At 30.7% G+C, this 14,028-nt stretch overlaps 1 pseudogene across 1 annotated transcript in view; it reads left to right on the forward strand.

Annotated features, from left to right (window-relative positions):
• The window catches only part of LOC143233929 (5-hydroxytryptamine receptor pseudogene), a 126,882-nt pseudogene that overhangs the window by 84,050 nt on the left and 28,804 nt on the right, over nt 1-14,028 (forward strand). The window lies entirely within an intron of this gene.

A 14,028-nucleotide genomic window follows, 5' to 3' on the forward strand; every position in this document is an offset into this window, starting at 1 on the left:
AATCTTTATCTGAAATGTACAAAAAAGATGAAGTTTCTTGGATTTGAACTCAATGTTCACAAAAGATTAGCTACACTGTGGTTATCGCAGAGATCAAATCCAGAATTTTAGTGTTATAGACACTCAAATTTACCGCTAAGCAATCATGATAAAGACAAACACAAAAAGACATAAAAGACAAACTAATGTATATTTAGTTTAAACAACATTTTCAGGATTTACAAAAGTTTTCACTATACAGTATTTCAACTATTCGAATATATGTTTTTACAAGATATCACAATTGGATAGAAACTTTTTCTGTAGCTTAAGCTGTCACACAAAATATCTGGTTTTAAAAATATAATATAACTTAATGCGTTTCGTGATCATTATTGAAAATGATTACTCTGAACTGATATAGTTGTTTATATAAAATCACTTTATGAGTTACTAAGTTAACCAGGTTTTCTACAAACTATATATGATTTTCTTTATAAAGAAGGCTGAAAGGAACATTCATGTTTGTTTCTCTGCATAAATAATGGAACATGATTAATAATTGGCAGTTTTTATGCTAACAAGTATTATATAAAATGATCAATAAATTATGTTAAAATTGCTTTATACTACTCTTATTACTTTTTAATGCATTTCTTATATTGAAATAATATGTAATATTACAATATTTTAAATTAATACAGAGTTTACCGTATATTCTGTCTTCTCAGTATTATTGGAAGATCCTTTTAATTACAATATATTTATGATATTCATATTTTATTTTGCTTTTTTGCAATATAAATTTATCTAAGTATCTCTGTGTAAAATTGATATTTTAACAAATCTGGTGGACAAATTTTTTTTTCACTAAAAATAATTAGCAGTAATTTCTAGATTATTCTCTTGGTGTAAAAAGTTACTTCTGTTCATTTTTTATTCCTTAAGATAATAGCCTGAATTAAAGACATTTTGAAATTTCAGATTATGAAAGTGTTATAAAATAAGCGCAACTTTAAATTGAGACCATTAAGAACAGGTCAAACGTCTTCTCAGCATTTTTCAACCTGTGTGTGAACTTTCACATGAAGCATTATTTCACATTTCCAAACATATTTTGCAATGAATATATTTTATCAGTAATCTTCTTAATCATCAGGATTTTATTACTTATAATGACATCTACTGACATCAAATTCGACTTCATGATCATTGGACATTTTTAGATGCCTTCATCTTTAAAATATTTTAACTCATGTTGTATTCGCTTATAAAATTAAATTTTGAATTTTATGTTTTATGATCATACTCACTTGTGAATTAGTATAACGTAATTTATTCAAAATTGTTCTATTCTTTTAAACAGCAATCAGTGTTTAAAAGTGTATAAACTGATTATGGTTAAAATTGTTGTTTATGCTTTTAACGAATTTAACGTGAATCCTAAAAATATTAAAACATTGATAAAACAGTACTCAGCATTTATAAAGAGAATTGTGAGGTACATGTAAAAGCAAGTGTATTTCTGCTTTCAATTTATTTGTTTGTTTTAAACGTAAACCTTCACAATAGTCTACTGTATTGTGCTCGTCGCATAAATTAACTTCTAATTTCAGCGAAACAAGTAACCAAGCTTAATGCTAAGTAACTTATAGGGCATATTATGATAATTTTAATAATTCACGTTATTATGACATTTCTAAATGATTTCCTGACTTAATACATAATTAGCATACCTTCATTACAATTTCTTTTGATCTTATTAAGGATCCAAAAACATCTTAGATAATTTATTTCTTCACAACATACACCTTTTTTTATCTATTTGTTTTTCAACGAATAAAATGTGTTTCAGTTTATAGATTTACTTTAAAATGTTTTATAAAAACCTATCTCACAACACACGCAACTTGCATAGAATAAAACACTTTGCACCTTTAAAACACCTATAATATTAGCCAAAGGTATTCAATCAACAGCATTAACACAATTTCTTGAAACTATTTATATGATTATCCATTAAATAGTATAATCCATCAACAACCTAATCTTACTATTCATCAATCATTATTTCATTTGATGCTGCTTTGTTTTCAACCAGAAATTGATAGTTATTGTGCGGGTTTTGTTGAAGTAATTTATCACTAAGTTGGGTGTTAAAAGAAACAGACTTTTCAGTATAATTTGAAAACTACGTATTAACTTTTTGTTGCAGCGGGTTAACTGGTTGAAGTTTTTCTTTTTTCTAACATTGGGTAAATCAGAAAAAGTATCTTTTTTCCTGAAAGCTACTCAATCATTTAATCCATTAAAAAGAATGTTGAATTTCTTTACTCTAGTAGCATTTATAATAATTAAACGTACTTTATATTTTATTCTTTAATTATGATAAACTTGTTCATCTAACTTTCATTTTTTGTATTATTTAACTGAGTTTGTTTTCTTCTTTTTTATATGAAAAAAATTAAAATCTTTAAAGCAATTGTGTGTTTAAGCTAAATAGAATGGTACTTTTATTTTTAAGTAGTTAATCAAAATATTAAATATTTTATATATTGGCAGGAAACAAAACAGAAAACAATGGAATACATTTAAAATTAGGCAAACATCTTTACGTGTCACCAATGTTTGTTTGTGGCACAGTATTATAGCCACGTGAATTTCCTTTTCAAGAACTTTCATCTACTTTTCGAATTACCACTGCTTACGAATATATAGTTTATAAGGTATCTGAGGTTTGTAAGCCAAGAAAGGTCACATATTTGTTTGAGGTTAAACACAAAGCTACACAATGGGCTACATGCAGTCTGCTCACCACGAATATCGAAACCCGGTTTCTAGCGTTGTAACTCCGCTGACATATCGTTGTGCCACTGGGGAGAAAATATATATCATTTATTATATTTTTTTATGATTCGTATGTACAGTCATGTGAAAAAGTTAGGACACCCTATGAAAGCCTGTGTATTTGTGTAACCTTTTTTGAAATATATAGATATTTAATCTCAATTTCAACAATACTGAGAGATTACAGGAATATAACTAAACAATTAAAACTGAAGAAAAGACTTTTCAAGATCTTCTGTAAATGTAATTCTACAAAAATGCATATTCTAACTGAGGAAAAAGTTAGGACACCTTACCCCCTAATAGCAAGTGTTACACCCTTTGGCTGAAATAACTGCAGTGAGACGCTTCTTGTAGCCATCTACCAGTCTCTGACATCGGTCTGAAGAGAGTTTGCCCCACTCTTCAATGCAGAATTCTTTCAGCTGTGAGATGTTTGATGGGTTTCTTGCATGTACAGCCCGTTTCAAGTCACCTCACAGCATCTCAATAGAATTAAGGTCTGGGCTTTGACTCGGCCATTCCAGGACTCTTCATTTCTTAGTTTTCAGTCAGTCCTTGGTGGATTTACTGGTATGTTTTGGGTCATTGTCGTGTTGCAGGGTCCAGTTTCGCTTCAGCTTTAATTTTTTTACAGATGGCCTCATATGATCCTCAAGCACCCTCTGATACACAGTAGAATTCATGGTTGATTCTATGATTGTGAGCTGTCCAGGTTCTGCTGCAGCAAAGCAGCCCCAAACCATGACACTTCCACCTCCATGCTTCACAGTTGGTGTGAGGATCTTTCCCTGGAATGCTGTATTTGGTTTACGCCAAACATGTTCTCTGTTTTGGTGTCCAAATGCTTCAATTTTAGACTCACCTGTCCAAAGAAAATTATTCTAGAAGTCCTGGTCTTTGTTTACATTCTCTCTGGCAAACCTCAGTGTGGCCTTGATGTTTTTCTTAGAGAGCAAAGGTTTCCTCCTTGCACACCTCCCTTGCAAGTTAAACTTGTGCAGTCTCTTTCTGATTGTAGAGGCATGCACGTTCACATCATCAGTAGCCAGAGTTTGCTCTAGGTCCCGTGATGACATGTTAGGGTGTTTGGAGTCCTCTCCGGGATGAAATTGCTTGGACGACCATACCTGGGCATGTTGGCAGTTGTTTTGAAAGCCCTCCACTTGTTGACTATTTTCCGGACAGTGGAGTGTCTGATTTCAAAATCTTTTGGAATCTTTTTAAATCCCTTACCAGACTCATAAGCTGCTACAATTTTCTTGTTGAAGGCCTCAGACAGCTCTTTTGCTATCACCATGATGCTCACTCTCACTTCAACAGTCAGGAGCACACCAAACTAAATGTCTGAGGTTTAAATAGGGCAAGCCTCATTCACAATGCTGAGTAACGATCTTCTAATTATGTGCACCTGGTGTGATACACCTGTGTGTGAGTTAAGCCATTTTAAGTGGGAATAAATATGGGGATGTCCTAACTTTTTCCTCAGTTAGAATTTTTGTAGAATTACATTTACAGAAGATCTTTAAAAGTCTTTTTTTCAGTTTTAATTGTTTAGTTATATTCCTATAATATCTCAGTATTGTTAAAATTGAGATTAAATATCTATATATTCAAAAATGTTACAAAAATATACAGGCTTTCATAGGGTGTTCTAACTTTTTCACATGACTTTTATGTGGAAATCTAATTTCGTACATTTATTGTTTATATGAGAAATAACACTTCATACTTATTTCAGTTTATTGTTGTTGTTGTTGTTGTTTTGAATTAAGCACAAAGCTACACAATGAACTATCTGTACTGTGCCCACCACGGGTATCGTAACCCAGTTTTTAGCGTTGTAAGTCCGCAGACATACCGCTGAGCCACTGGGGGGCTATTTCAGTTTATCGTAGTTAAGGTAAGTTTAAAAGTTTAAGGAAAAGTTGAAATTATAAAATTCACAATTTCTCTGTGTGTTAAACATTTTTGTATCAAACACTTCTTAATTAAATCTGCTGTTTGACGTTTTTGTTTATTTAACACGCTTTTTTTTTCCGATTGTATATTTTAATCCTTTTTTTTTCCACTAAACTTCTGGATATGAAATTTTTCAGACCGATGGGTGGATAGCAGTTTTCTGAAAAGTAATTGTAATATATTCATATTTCTTTATCAATAATTATCCTCTTCCGTATTTGTAAACAGGTAAGTTGGCTTTTAATATAATAACGACTATAATTTTTGGACAATTTGAGTAACTTTCAATTTCAGTGAGAAAAATATTAACAACTGTCACACGAGCCAATCCAGCATCTTTTATTATTGAGCCTAAAATGGTCAACAGGGGTGTCATTCCAGAAACAGGTGCTTTAGTGTTTCTATAGATCTCTGTGAATAAAGCTCGGCGCAATTTATAAAACGAAGAAAAACTAAATACTAATGAAAATGTGACATGATAAAATCTATATGGCTTATACTCTGGTGGTACCATATCGGGCACTTTTCCATACTTCTTATATTTACTCTTTATTACAAAAAAAGCATTTTTTAAATTTGAGAATCGTTGAGGAGATAATATTGTAATGCATCGTGGTTCTGTGTCGACTTTAAACTGCATTTTTGAGCTTTACTGTGCCGTTAGTTTTACACAACATTGAAACTAATTTTTTCTTATATATGAGTCTAATCCTCTTTCTTAAAGATAATATAGTACACGTTTTTTTAACGTTTCGCTGTCTATGCAGTGATCAATTGACGAACCTCCAATTCTGCTGGTAATGTTATATAAATTGGAATATCTTCGAATAAGTTCTTTCCTCATCCGACTTGAACCCAAGTTTTAGCTTAATCGTCACAATCACATTCACAGGCCAAATATAAAATGTTTAAAGCTTGTTTCATTACTACATCGTTTTACTTTAGATTTACCAACTTTATTAACTTATACATATTAATTTATCCAATTTTTTTCATTCCATTTAATTAAAACAACTCAAGTCATTCCAGAATGACTCATTTTTGGGAATTCACGTCAAGATACCAGACTGGCTCGTGTGACAATTGCTATTTAAATATCAAGCGTTACCAGGTGCACAGATGTTGTGACCTAAAAACGCACATACCAAAATACTACAATATAACTCGAATTAATAAAAGAGTTACCACTGCTCTGTTTACTATTACATTTTGATACAAAATATAAGTATCCGACAGAAAATCATTTGAACATAATGACATCTAGGTGAGAGTCTGTTAATTAACAAACACACAGAAATATCCTTATATTGTTTAATCTGAATCAAATGTAATTTCCGCAACACTTTACGTTAGTTCTAAGCGATACCACCATATAATGTATGCACCTTGTTATAACTACTAATACATATATATTAGTTAGCATCTATAATGATAAAAGAGCGTGTCTGTGTGTGTGTACATATGTCTGACAACCATAACTCCAAAAGGAAATAGCCTAGAAGCTTTAAATTTTGGACTTCTACTAAGTGTACCATGATAGTGTGCACCTGGGCTTTATCACTTATTTTATTCACGTGAATGTGTGTATGCATGTGCGCATCCTTTTAATGATGCAAGCTAGCAAAAGAAAACACACAGAAAAAAATGATTTCCCATGTGCAAACAGAAATCACAGATAGATATGCTCTTTTATTACAGACATATAGCCAATCAAAAATGAAGAGACAAGTACTGCCATCCTTATGTCATTTGGAATAACAACTTTTAATATAAAGAAACACCACTACATTTTAGCAGCACTACGTTCCAACAGTGTTTTTATGTCATGTTGCTTACCGACAAAAATATATCCTAATATTGTTTTTAGTCTAGCTACTGAAAGTAAAAATGAAATGTATTAGCAACAAAACTGGAATATTATTTGTAGATTAAAGGGATTTGTTTTTTATTAAAAAGTTTATTGATATAACAGAAAACATCTTAGTTTAGAAATGTTTAAGCTTAAAATTCAATCAATATTTTTACTTTCATGATTATGTGAGATTATTTATTAATTTCCTTAAATCATATCAATATTCACTACACTTACAAGGTTTCACGACCCCTTGCGTTGCCGTCGCTAAAATCGTAATGTATGCCAAAATTTTAACAGAAATGTTGCGATTCATTCCGATAAACCACTAGAAGCTCCAAGATGAAGACTATGTCCACCTGCGGGATACTAAAATACGTCCAGAATACATACACCATGATATAGCCATTTAGAATATATAAACCTAATAAACCTAACTAAGACGAGTACGTTCGATAATTATTAATAGATGCATCCAAGATGTTGTTTTAAGCAAGCATTGTTTAGATTTTATTGTGGTGTTGCACTTTTTGTTACGCTGTCACTCTGAACTGTCATAAATAACACGTTTCTGAAGTAAACAATAAAACATTTTATAGATACACAATTTATTTATATTTACTAATTACTGAGCCATAAAACATTTTTTTCTTTACAGAGTAAATATCTTAAGCATGCGACTACAGAACATTTTATACAGGTTAGGTTAGTATCACACTATATGTCATTTAATTAGTTCTACAATAACCCCAGTAACTTTCGTTTATTACGGAAAAATTGAAGAAATCAGACATTTGAAACGTAATTTCGAAACCTGAGTCCCATACTACTAGCTGACCACGGATAAAATGTACTATTATTTATTTAACTAATAACAATAATCAATTGTCTTAGACTACGTCACGAGTGTTTACATTAAGACATTTGACAAACAGAATTTAATTGCCTGTTAGCATGTAAATTAATAGGTTTTTCAGTAACATATTATTACATAGTAGTTATTATAAAAAACATTATTAAGCAATGCTGTAATTATTATAACAATTATCACTACATAATGACGTATGACTTCGTACTTAAGAAGTAAGGAAAGAAGAATATTTATTTCTAACTCAAGATCATAATTTTACCAAAAATAAATGATCTTCTTATTGGTTTAGTCACTTCAACTTTAGCATAAACTTAAATGCACTGCTCATACCCAATATTTTTGGGGGTCTTAGGTGTGAATATTGCAAATCAATAAACTACCATGCTGATAATGTAAATGACTAAATCACTAAACTGGAGATATTTTTAAAAGTACAAAAATAGTTATCTAGTTCCTTCATAAGGTTCATCATGTGCCGAATTATTTAGCAATCCCTATCAAAAACGAACAACCCGACCCTATTAGAAAGTTTTTGTTATCAGCTTCAATCAAACACATCTGTCACCAAGCGTAAGTAAATCTATGTCTTCTAATATTTATATTACTATTGCGAACTAGCAAAATTGTTCCCGATAGGTTGGCGATATGTTTTCGTACTTACAACACTAAAGTATGTGGTTCTATTTCTGCCGCAGCGTACGTGTGTATATGTGTGAGAGAGAAAATATAATCGTTATGTAGTTTTGCATTAAAAAATAACAGAATTAATATTTCAATATTATTTAGAATCTTAAATGTTTCATTCAAGTAACGAAGGAGCACTAAAGCTATCATCATAGCCTAACAGCACCAGCCCACGAATTATTCAGGTAATACAATTCTGGACCTCTTGCAACATTAGTGCATCCTTTCTTAGATATGAAGGCCAAAAGTAACATGATGTGACGTGACGAATTGTTTTATATAGTGTCTTCACTAACTCGGTGACCCTGTGAGCGTAGGTGAGGGTCCAAGAACATATTCAGCGACCTTTACAGAGTGATACTAAATATGGTATTATGTATTTGATATCGAGTTATGAAGTATTCATTTTACTCTGTATGGTACAGAAAAGAAATTACTAGATGCAACATGTAGGAAATACTGAAACAAAATCCATATGTGCATTTCAGAAGATATAAAGGTTGTCACATAAACACCATCTTGCAGTTGAACTTCTCAGATTCTTATTCAGACTGACGTCATAACCCCACAGATGTGTCTTGAGCATATTTACTTTGTTAACGCATCTATTTGTTGTTTGTGTGTACAATAGACTTGTACTTTTGACTAAAGGCTTGCAAGATTTCGTAAAGATACTCATAATAATTTCGGAACTATCAGGCCATCCTATAAGTAATGTCCGAAAATTTAACACAGAAAGTGTATCACAATTTTTTGTCTTTGTAGAAGGCTTTAATGACTAAAATATGTATAAGGACGATTATTCAGACAAATAAAAGAAATTAACCCGACTCCACTCTTTCAGATCATTAATCGAATAAATCCTCATAAAGATGGGTATGTTTGAGGAGCACATTAAGCATATAATGCTTTATGAGTTTAAAAAGGAATAGTGCAGCTGAAACTACACGAAACATTCAAGGTACAGAGTCTCTCAATGAAAGAAAATGTCGAAGATGGTTTCAGAGGTTCAGGTCAGGTGACTACAGTTTAAGTGATGCGCCACGTTCAGGTCGTCCTGTTGAGTTTAATGATGACTTACTACTCGCTGCACTTGATGATATTGTGTTGTAACAGTTGAAGAGCTAATACAGAAACTTAATTTAACCCACTCAACAGTTTACCGTCATCCGCAATACCTTGAAAAGGTGTCAAAACTTGGAAAATGGGTCCATCGTGATTTGGCAGAAGCCAACCTTAGAGCAAGAGTAGACATATTCACTTTTCTGCACTCTCGTGAACGTAACTTACCTTTTTTGGACAGGTTAGTTACTGGAGATGAAAAGTGGATGTATTATAAAAATATTAAGCGCCGCAGACAATAGCTCAATGCAGATAAACTGGCTAAAGCACGAATCAAAATGGACCTCCACCCTAGGTTTTGTGGGATATTGTCGACGTGATCTACTTTGAGTTGTTGCCACTCAATGTAACGATTACTTCAGACCTCCATTGTCAACAGTTAGAGCGCTTGAATGTTAAAATGAGAGAAAAGAGGCCTGTTTTGATCAATCGTAAAGGTGTTGCGTTACACAAGGTTATTTCACGGCCCCATACAGCAAGGATCACATCTGCAAAAATTGAAGAGCTAGACTGGGAAAAACTTTCACATCCTCCTTATTTTCCAGGCCTGCCCCATCTGATTATCACCTATTCCAAAGTTTAGAGAACTATCTTTATGGAAAAGAGCTTGGAACATATGAAGATGTCAAAACTACCCTCTCTATTCTTTTCCTCCAAACTCCAAGAATTTTATAGAAGTGGCACTTTTGAGAAGCTTGTGAATCGTTAGCAGGAAGCAATTAAAAACAATGGAGCATATATTATTCATTAAATAACATTAAAAGCGTTTGAATTCTTTTTATAGTTTAACGCTTTCACAGATATAGAGTTTCAAGAAAACAAAGTAACAAGTAATGTTTGACTGACATAGGTGACAAAAATGTTTAGCATTTTTAACAGAATGATTATGAATACCAACAAAGAAACTAAATCACTTCTTTCCCGACCCTGAGAGTTTTCGTTCTGATGAATTGTCTTTTGGGTATCAGCGAATAAACATCTCCAGAAAAATAATCAGAAGTGAATGCTTAACCTGTTAAAAGAATCCGATGAAAGCTTTGTCAAAATTTGAAGGAAATTAAATTTTTGTTCCCTATTTTTTATCACTGTTTCTCGTGAATTAACTGGATTTTAAATTAATAGAGTTAGCAATAATTATGACCTCAAAAATATTGCTTTTTTAAATAATTTTATTTACAAATTTAGCAAGAATATTTTAAATCTTAAATTTACTCAATGATTATCAAGAATTCTGAAGTCTGAATTATTCAAACATGCATCGTGTGTATGCTTACATTTGGACTAAATATTATGATCTTTTAACGTTATTTGTAGTCTGACAAACATTTATGAATTAATGAAATAAATTAAATACATTTCTGAAGAAAAAAATGTAATCTCATTGAGTAAGTTGATATTATAAGTAATTAATCTGGCAGTTAGTTTAAAGAAATTGTACTTACAAAATACAGAATATTTAATAGACCTAATGTTTCTAAATTCCAAACGTTTCTCTTCAGTTGATATTTTTCCATTTATCTTTTGTCAGTTTAAACGCGATTTCTCTTTTTCGTTAAGTTTTACTATTTTTTTACTTATTTATATAAAATTATTCCTTGCATGTCCTAAAAGTTTATCTTACCTAAATCTTTTCGAAATATATAAATACTATTTTCCCAACTCTACTTAATCTTTCTCAGATTCACATATTTCACTCAGTTCCTTCATAATTTCTGTTTCTATTTCAAACAGTTACTCTTCAGCTATACTAAAATATTTTTTAAATTTTGCGAGAATCGCTGTTTAATAACGAAATTCAAACCTGTAACTTGATAGTTAAATTAAATAAAAATTTCTAAGAAATAATAAATGAATGTAAACATCATCGCTCTCTTGTAAAAAAATAAAATACTGGAATTCTTTTTCTAAACTTTTGATTAATTCCGTTGAGAGTCTCTAGATGTCTCAGCGGTAAACTTGAAAGCTTATATCACAAAACTCTGGGATTTTATATGCTCTGGGCAAAGCAAAGTTAACACAGAGTGTGGGTTTGCATTTTAAAAAGTTCCGAAGTCAACATATTTTTATTTTCCATACGTAATAAATATTATTAAAGAATTATTGAGGTTTAAGAATTTATGACTGCAAAACATTTTTATTACTTTTCTATAAGTTTTATACTTAAAAAAAGAACTTATCAGAATGAATATTTTCCTGAAGCAAGTTAGCACTTAGTGAGCCTTAAATTGCTTAATTGCAAATCATTAACAATTAATTTATTCAAAAGAAATATCAACACAATAAGTCATTCAACTCGGTCTTCTTTGCACCTACTGATTTCATTAAGACTGAAAGCAGGATTTAGGGCCTCCGTTAAATGTAGATCTACTTAACGAATTTGTTTGTTTCAAAACAAGCACAAAGCTTCACCAAGAACCATCTTTACTTTGCCCACCATGGGTATTGAAACCCTGTTTGTAGCTTTGTAAGTTCGCAGAAAAGTTGTTTTGCAACTGAATAGCAAATTTGTGATATATTTCGTTGCATTTAATTTTGAATCACTTTTAAGGAACTGCATAAATTTATGCCAGAATAACGCTGTTATTCGAGCAATTTGGTATAAAATAGCGTCTCAACTACTAGTGTATCTGTTTTATCCCAGCCGACATAGAGAGCCTTGGTGTTTGGCGAAAGGCCATGTTAGGACTAGATATTGCAGGTATAGTTCGGTTAACATATTATTATACAGTCTTCTTTATCTTTACTCAGAAGTTTATATTAATAATAACTCTTTATGAAGTGAAAAAATGTTCTGGTAAAAGAGTGAATATCTTATTATATTCACTGCTTAACCTACTGAGTATCATTACATTTACTTATTACTTTTATTATATTCACTGCTTAACCTACTGAGTATCATTACATTTACTTATTACTTTTATTATATTCACTGCTTAACCTACTGAGTATCATTACATTTACTTATTACTTTTATTATATTCACTGCTTAACCTACTGAGTATCATTACATTTACTTATTACTTTTATTATATTCACTGCTTAACCTACTGAGTATCATTACATTTACTTATTACTTTTATTATATTCACTGCTTAACCTACTGAGTATCATTACATTTACTTATTACTTTTATTATATTCACTGCTTAACCTACTGAGTATCATAACATTTACTTATTACTTTTATTATATTCACTGCTTAACCTACTGAGTATCATTACATTTACTTATTACTTTTATTATATTCACTGCTTAACCTACTGAGTATCATAACATTTACTTATTACTTTTATTATATTCACTGCTTAACCTACTGAGTATCATTACATTTACTTATTTCTTTTATTATATTCACTGCTTAACCTACTGAGTATCATAACATTTACTTATTACTTTTATTATATTCACTGCTTAACCTACTGAGTATCATTACATTTACTTATTACTTTTATTATATTCACTGCTTAACCTACTGAGTATCATTACATTTACTTATTACTTTTATTATATTCACTGCTTAACCTACTGAGTATCATAACATTTACTTATTACTTTTATTATATTCACTGCTTAACCTACTGAGTATCATTACATTTACTTATTACTTTTATTATATTCACTGCTTAACCTACTGAGTATCATTACATTTACTTATTACTTTTATTATATTCACTGCTTAACCTACTGAGTATCATTACATTTACTTATTACTTTTATTATATTCACTGCTTAACCTACTGAGTATCATTGCATTTACTTATTACTTTTATTATATTCACTGCTTAACCTACTGAGTATCATTACATTTACTTATTACTTTTATTATATTCACTGCTTAACCTACTGAGTATCATTACATTTACTTATTACTTTTATTATATTCACTGCTTAACCTACTGAGTATCATTACATTTACTTATTACTTTTATTATATTCACTGCTTAACCTACTGAGTATCATTACATTTACTTATTACTTTTATTATATTCACTGCTTAACCTACTGAGTATCATTACATTTACTTATTACTTTTATTATATTCACTGCTTAACCTACTGAGTATCATTACATTTACTTATTACTTTTATTATATTCACTGCTTAACCTACTGAGTATCATAACATTTACTTATTACTTTTATTATATTCACTGCTTAACCTACTGAGTATCATAACATTTACTTATTACTCTTCAAAGTATCATATATCAACTACCTTCGGTATGTTGGCTCGAAGAGTTTTAGTCTCTTTGTTCAAATGACGAGAAAACCTTGCGTAATATTTCGTAAGAAGTATTTTTTCAAAGATATATTTGTAACAATAATAAAACAGATACAGTATAAACTAGTTTAATAAGGCTCAGAAAAAGGTAAACAGGAGTTTTCCGGTAGGTCAGCGGTAACAGCACGCTGAAGTCTCAATTCTCATGTAAACACTGCGTAATATTTTAAATTAAACTTAAACTTTTATCATAATTTTTGTATGTGTACCCATCTCAAACAAGTCTTGTATTTATGTATACGTATAGCACAATGTATGGTATTCATTAAAACTTTAAAATTTTTTGTATACATTGGTATATTTATCATGATATACTGTATAAACCCAAAGTTAACAGTGTATTATATCTATTTTCAAGCTCTTAACATTATGTATCAAACTTGATTTGGGACTGGTAATTATTGGAATGCTAAGCATGACGTTCACTAAAGG

Source organism: Tachypleus tridentatus, chromosome 12, assembly GCF_004210375.1.
Source record: "Tachypleus tridentatus isolate NWPU-2018 chromosome 12, ASM421037v1, whole genome shotgun sequence".
NCBI lineage: Eukaryota > Metazoa > Arthropoda > Merostomata > Xiphosura > Limulidae > Tachypleus > Tachypleus tridentatus.